This window comes from Carcharodon carcharias, chromosome 1 (assembly GCF_017639515.1).
Source record: "Carcharodon carcharias isolate sCarCar2 chromosome 1, sCarCar2.pri, whole genome shotgun sequence".
Lineage (NCBI taxonomy): Eukaryota > Metazoa > Chordata > Chondrichthyes > Lamniformes > Lamnidae > Carcharodon > Carcharodon carcharias.
Genome location: NC_054467.1, coordinates 179,636,701 through 179,642,700, shown reverse-complemented (window position 1 = coordinate 179,642,700; position 6,000 = coordinate 179,636,701). Strand labels below are relative to the sequence as shown.

At 42.7% G+C, this 6,000-nt stretch overlaps 1 pseudogene; it reads left to right on the top strand.

Moving 5' to 3' along the window:
- The first annotated feature begins 475 nt into the window (after window positions 1-475).
- LOC121275692 overlaps window positions 476-6,000 on the top strand; it is a 31,095-nt pseudogene continuing 25,570 nt past the window's right edge.

Below are 6,000 nucleotides of genomic sequence, written 5' to 3'. Positions count from 1 at the left end.
AGATGCTGGAAATACTCAACAGATCTAGCAACATCTGTGAAGAAATAAACAAGAGTTAATGGGTCCGATTTTAACACAGTCAAAACTTACCTACTGGAATAGAATTAAAATCAGGCCCAAATGCTTCAGATCGATGGCCTCAAACAAAAGATCATTGACCTGAAATGTAGGACAGAACTGTAGCTTAGCTGCCTTTGAGTTCATGTCCCATTCCAGAGAGTTCAGTACAGAAACAATCTAGGCTGATACTCCAATGCCATAATAGAGGAATGGAATGCTGCACTGTTGGAGGTGGCACCTTTCAGATGAGTTGTCAAACTAAGGCCTCATTTGCCCTCTCATGACACTATTTAGATCCCATGGCAAGAGCACGGGAGTGGCCAACCTTTATTCCTCAATCAACAGCACAAAATAAAAAGATTGTCTGGCCATGATCTTATCTATGTTTTGGGACCTTGCTGCCCGTCTCTCCTACATGATAGCCGTGTCTACATCTCTGAAGCTCTTCAACGGCCTGAAACCACGTAAAACCCTATGTAAATGTAAGTCTTTCTTTTCCCATGAGAGGTTTGGTGAGCACATAACAAGGACATGTAAATGAACTTACAATATCCTCTTGGCCACAGAAGAGACACACACCACATCAGCTTGCTCCTCTACAACCCCCTCATGATAAGTACCAAACTCTTGGTTACATCCAAGTCCAATGGTGACTAACAGGCTTTCCCTCTCCAGGTGTTCGGTGATAGCATGGTCTGGCCAGAGCCCTCCCCCCTCCAGTTGAATTCCCTACTCGAGGGCCAAAAATTCTAGACATGCAACACATTATTATGAGGCAGTCCAGGACTAGGCTTTGAGTTATTATCACAGTATTCTATCATGATTATATTAGCTAGTTCCCCTGTTCTATTAAATAATTCTTTCTTGTCTACTTCTGTAGGTGCCTGCACAGAAATTATTGGGGGCATAGAAGTCAAACCTCACTCTAGATCATACATGGTCTCTATTCAGATGACTAGACAACACATTTGTGGAGGAGCTTTGATCACACTGAGATGGGTACTGACTGCAGCACACTGTGAAGAGTGAGTTAATATATTTTATTTACTTTGTGTGATGTGAGTGTTATTCTTAAGTTAATATATTTTTCTTATCCTGTGTGATGTGAATGATATTTTCAAGGGAATACTGATGATGAAACCTATCTGTAATTTCCCTGTGATGCATGGACACATAGCCAAGAGAGGACAGTGTCTGGAAATTTCCATGTGATGTCATTGCAAAAGATGTTTTTCTGCTCTCCTTCCTCAACCATAAAGACAATTAGGGAGAGTTTCCAATCAGGTGCATGACCATGCATTAATGAGGTGATGCATTATCAGCCCTGGCTTAGTGAGTTGCTAGAATCAACTTTATTTACTTTCTGTGGCCTTGTGTTGGAAGCTTATTAGTAGGCCATGGGGAAGCTCTATTCTATTTATCTGAAAGGGTATGACCACAAAAATGTTGGCAACTTTTATTAAAAACTAATGGTTAGGTATATTTCAGCCGAGGTGGTGGCATAGTGGCATTGTCACTGACTAGTAATCCAGAGACCCGATATAATGCTCTGGGGACAAGGATTTGAATCCTACCACGGCAGATGATGAAATTTGAATTCAATAAAAATCTGGGTATATAAAAGTCTGATAATGACCATGAAACCATCATTGTAAAAATCCATATGGTTCACTTTGATCACCGTCCGTTTAGGGAAGGAAATCTGCCATCCTTACCTGGTCTGGCCTACATGTAACTCCAGACCCACAGCAATGTGGTTGACACTAAAATACCAATTAGAGATGGGCAATAAATGCTGGTCTATCACATCCCATGAAATAATATATGAAAAAAAGTACTCTTAGTAAAAGAATGTTTGGCTCTCCAATTTATCCAGGCTCTTCTGTGTGTGATCAGCTGTGTCATATTGTTTGCAGTCCCTCACTGTTTGGTGTCATGCACAAACTGGGAGAGCTTTGAGTCTGTCCTCATGTGCAGGTCCCTTTTGTATACTTTAAATGTCCCCTACATTGATACCTGAAGCACTCCACTAGTTACTACCATACATACAAGCTTACTCTGTCTCAATCAACTTTCAAACCATTGCTGAAGAACTCTACCTATGCAGATCAACCTCTTCTATTGCATTCACCAAAGTTTTGCTGAAATACAAACAAGTAACATTCAGTCAGTATTCCCAGTTCCGATAAAGAGTAATTGGACTTGAAACGTTAACTGTGTCCGGGATTTTCTGGCCTCACAGGGTATGTAGCGGGCCAGCCAGACTTACGGTGAGACTGGATGATCCTGGTGGCCAGCGGGGCTGGAAAATCCCAACCTCTGTTTCTCTCTCCACAGGTACTGCCTGACCTGCAGAGTTTTTCCAACACTTTCTACTTTTATTTCACAGAGAATTTTATTTTTTTCTAATTCACTCATGGGATGTGGGCTTCGCTGGCTGGGCCAGCATTTATTACCCATCCCTAGTTTCTCTTGAGAAGGTGGTGGTGAGATGCCTTCTGGAATCACTGCAATCCATGTGGTGTAGATACACCCACAGTGCGGTTAGGGAGGGAGTTCCAGGACTTTGACCCAGCGACAGTGTAGGAACAGCGATATATTTCCATGCCAGGATGCTAAGTGGCTTGGAGGGGAAATTCCAGGTGATAGTGTTCCCATCTATCTGCAGTCCTTATCCTTCTAGATGGTGGTGGTCGTGGGTTTGGAAGGTGCAGCTTAAGGAGACTTGGTGAATTTCTGCAGTGCATCTTGTAGGTGGTACACACTGCTGCTACTGTGCTTCGGTGGTGGAGGGAATGAACGTTTACGGATATGGTGCCAATCAAGTTGGCTGCTTTGTCCTGGACGGTGTCAATCTTCTTGTGTTGTTGGAGCTGCACTCATCCAGGCAGTTGGAGAGTATTGCATCACATTCCTGATTTGTGCCTTGTAGATGGTGGACAGGCTTTGGGGATTCAGGAGGTGAGTTACTCGTCACAGGATTCCCAGCCTCTGCCCTGCTCTTGAAGGCAGAGTATTTACATGGCTAGTCCAGTTCAGTTTCTGGTCAATGGTAACCCCAGGATGTTGACAATGGGGGAATTCAGTGATAGTAATGCCATTGAATGTCAAGGAGCAATGGTTAGTTTCTCTCTTGTTAGAGAGAGTCATTGCCTGGCATTTATGTGGCACAACTGTTACTTGCCACTTGTCAGCCCAAGGCTGGATATTGTCCTGGTCTTGCTGCATTTGGACATTGACTGCTTCAGTATCTGAGGAGTCACGAATGATGCTAAACATTGTGCAATCATCAGCGAACATCCCCACTTCTAACTTTATGATGGAAGGAAGGTCATTGATGAAGCAGCTGAAGATGGTTGGGCTGAGAACACTACCCTGAGGAACTACTGCAGTGATATCCTGGAGCTGAGATGATTGACCTCCAACAACCAGAACCACCTTCCTTTGTGCTAGGTATGACTCCAACCAGTGGAGAGTTTTCCCCCCCAATTCCCATTGACTCGAGTTTTGCTCGGGCTCATTGATGCTACACTCGGTCAAATGTGAGAGCAGTCACTCTCGCCTCACCCTCTCGTCACTGATTCTCTAAAACATGGGAGAAGTATTGAGTAAATATTCCAAATTATATTCACTTCACATTTCCTATGTTGTGACTACTTGTCATAATTTGCTTAAGGAATTTAAACAGCTCACTGCTTTGCAGTGAGGAAAGTTTGCATGAAACTTGTGCACATACATAGTCATGATGTAAGATGGCTTTCATGTTGTCTCATGACAATACCTGATGGTGTGTTAGCCCTTTGAAGTTTTTTTTTTTGGTCATTAGCTGTCTTTGCCACTGCCATTTCATAAATAAAAGAACATTACATAGGTAAAAAAGAGACAATAATATACAAATGTTAGTGAGTGGAAGTTTTCCCTTTGTTTTGAAATTCTTGGGTGAGATTTGCAGTTCTGTTTGAACATTTGTCCACCTCAGCCTCTAACAGTCTAGCATTTAATGCTTGCCACGTTTGAAAAGTTAGGAAGAAGAATTCAATCATCTTCTGCATCTGCCCAGAAAAGGAGATTACACATGGGACCCAGACAATCTTCTTTCTTGCTAAGTATTATTGAATATTACATTTTTGAAACCATTTTAATTTACCTGAATATGTATTACCTATTTCCTCTTCAACCAAGTTCAAATGCCGAGCACACAGTCTTTAGCTAATATTGCAAGTTCTTAAACCTCCTAAGTTTCCCCACTACATGGCTCTCATCTCCTTGCCTTTTCATTGACAACATTTTTTGAATACCTTTTAAAAAATGATATTTTGTGATCCAATTTCGTCCAAATTTTCTTTCACCTTCAATCCTAAAATCATTCAAAACACTATCATTCCCCAATTTTTGCTGATTCATAGCATTGACCAGATTTGCATACATCACACTGAATAGAAATATGTATGCCAACTGCAAGTTATACAGACATTTAGCATTTCAGGCTCATGGTCTACTTGTCCATGTTGCTTGTGAAATTTACAGATTCTGCTTTCACACCTAGTACTTACTGAGATCAGGAATAATCACACCATGGTAGGTGTGGAGGGTGAACGCAGCATAATTCCATGTGAATCCTGGAGGGGGATAGAAGCAGAGAAGAAGCCTCTGTAAACTGGTGAAGAATGGGGAAGAAGAGAGGAAGAACAATAGTAATAGGGGATTCTATAGTCAGGGGAATAGATAGGCGCTACTGTGGTTGTCAACTTTACTCCAGATGGTGTGGTGCCTCCCTGGTGCCAGGGTTCGAGATGTCACTGAACAGCTGCAGGTCATCCTGAAAGAGGAAAGTGATAAGGCAGAGGTCATGGTACATGTTGGTACCAATGACATAGGTAGAAAGGGGGATGAGGTCTTGCACCAAGAATTCAGGGAGTTAGGCAGTAGACTAAAAAGCAAGACCTCTTGGGTTGTAATCTCTGGATTATTCCCAGTGCCACGTGCTAGCGAGCTCAGAAATAGGAGAATAGCACAGATGAATATGTGGCTTAAGAGTTGGTGCAGGAGGGAGGGTTTTAGATTCCTGTATCACTGGGACCATTTCTGGGGAAGGTGGGACCTGTATAAACTGGACAGTCTACATCTGAACCAGAGCAGGACCAACATCCTTGCAGGCAGGTTTACTGGTGCTGTTGGGAGGAGTTTAAACTAATTTGGCAGGGGATGGGGACACAGAATGTTAGCAGAATAGGGACACATCATAATATAGTAAAACAAACAAGTTAGAGGGAGTACAGCTGCATTAGGTTTCAAGGGAGTAAGGCAAGGCTGGATGGCCTCTAATTTAATGCCAGGAGTATTACAGGCAAAACGGTTGAGTTAAGGGCAAAGATTGATACGTGGAATTGTGATATAGTAGCCATCACTGAGATGTGGTTGAGGGAGAGGCGGGGTAGGCAGCTCAACATTCAGGGATATAGAGTCTTCAGGCGAGACAGGGGATGGGGTAAAAGATGAGGAGGCATTGCATTATTAGTTAAGGAGTCAGTTACTGCAGTTAGGAGAGATGATACCTTGAGGGGGGCATCGAATGAAGCTTTGTGGGTAGGGCTTAGGAATAAAAAAGGGGCAGCCACATTGTTAGATGTTTATTATTGACCCCCAGATAGTCAGAGGGAAATTGAGGAGCAAATATGTGCACAATTTGCAGAGATGTATAAAAACAATAACAATAGGGTAATTATATTAGGTGATTTCAATTTTCCCAACATTAATTGGGATTGACAATGTTAAGGGCTCGGATGTAGTGGATTTCTTGAAATGTGTGCAGGAGAACCATTTAGGTCAACATGGAGAGGGTCCTACACAGCACAGTGCTGGACCTAATTCTGGGGCATGAAGCCGGATAAGTGGCCGAGGTGGTGGTGGGGGAGCATTTTAGTTTTAGCGATCACAACA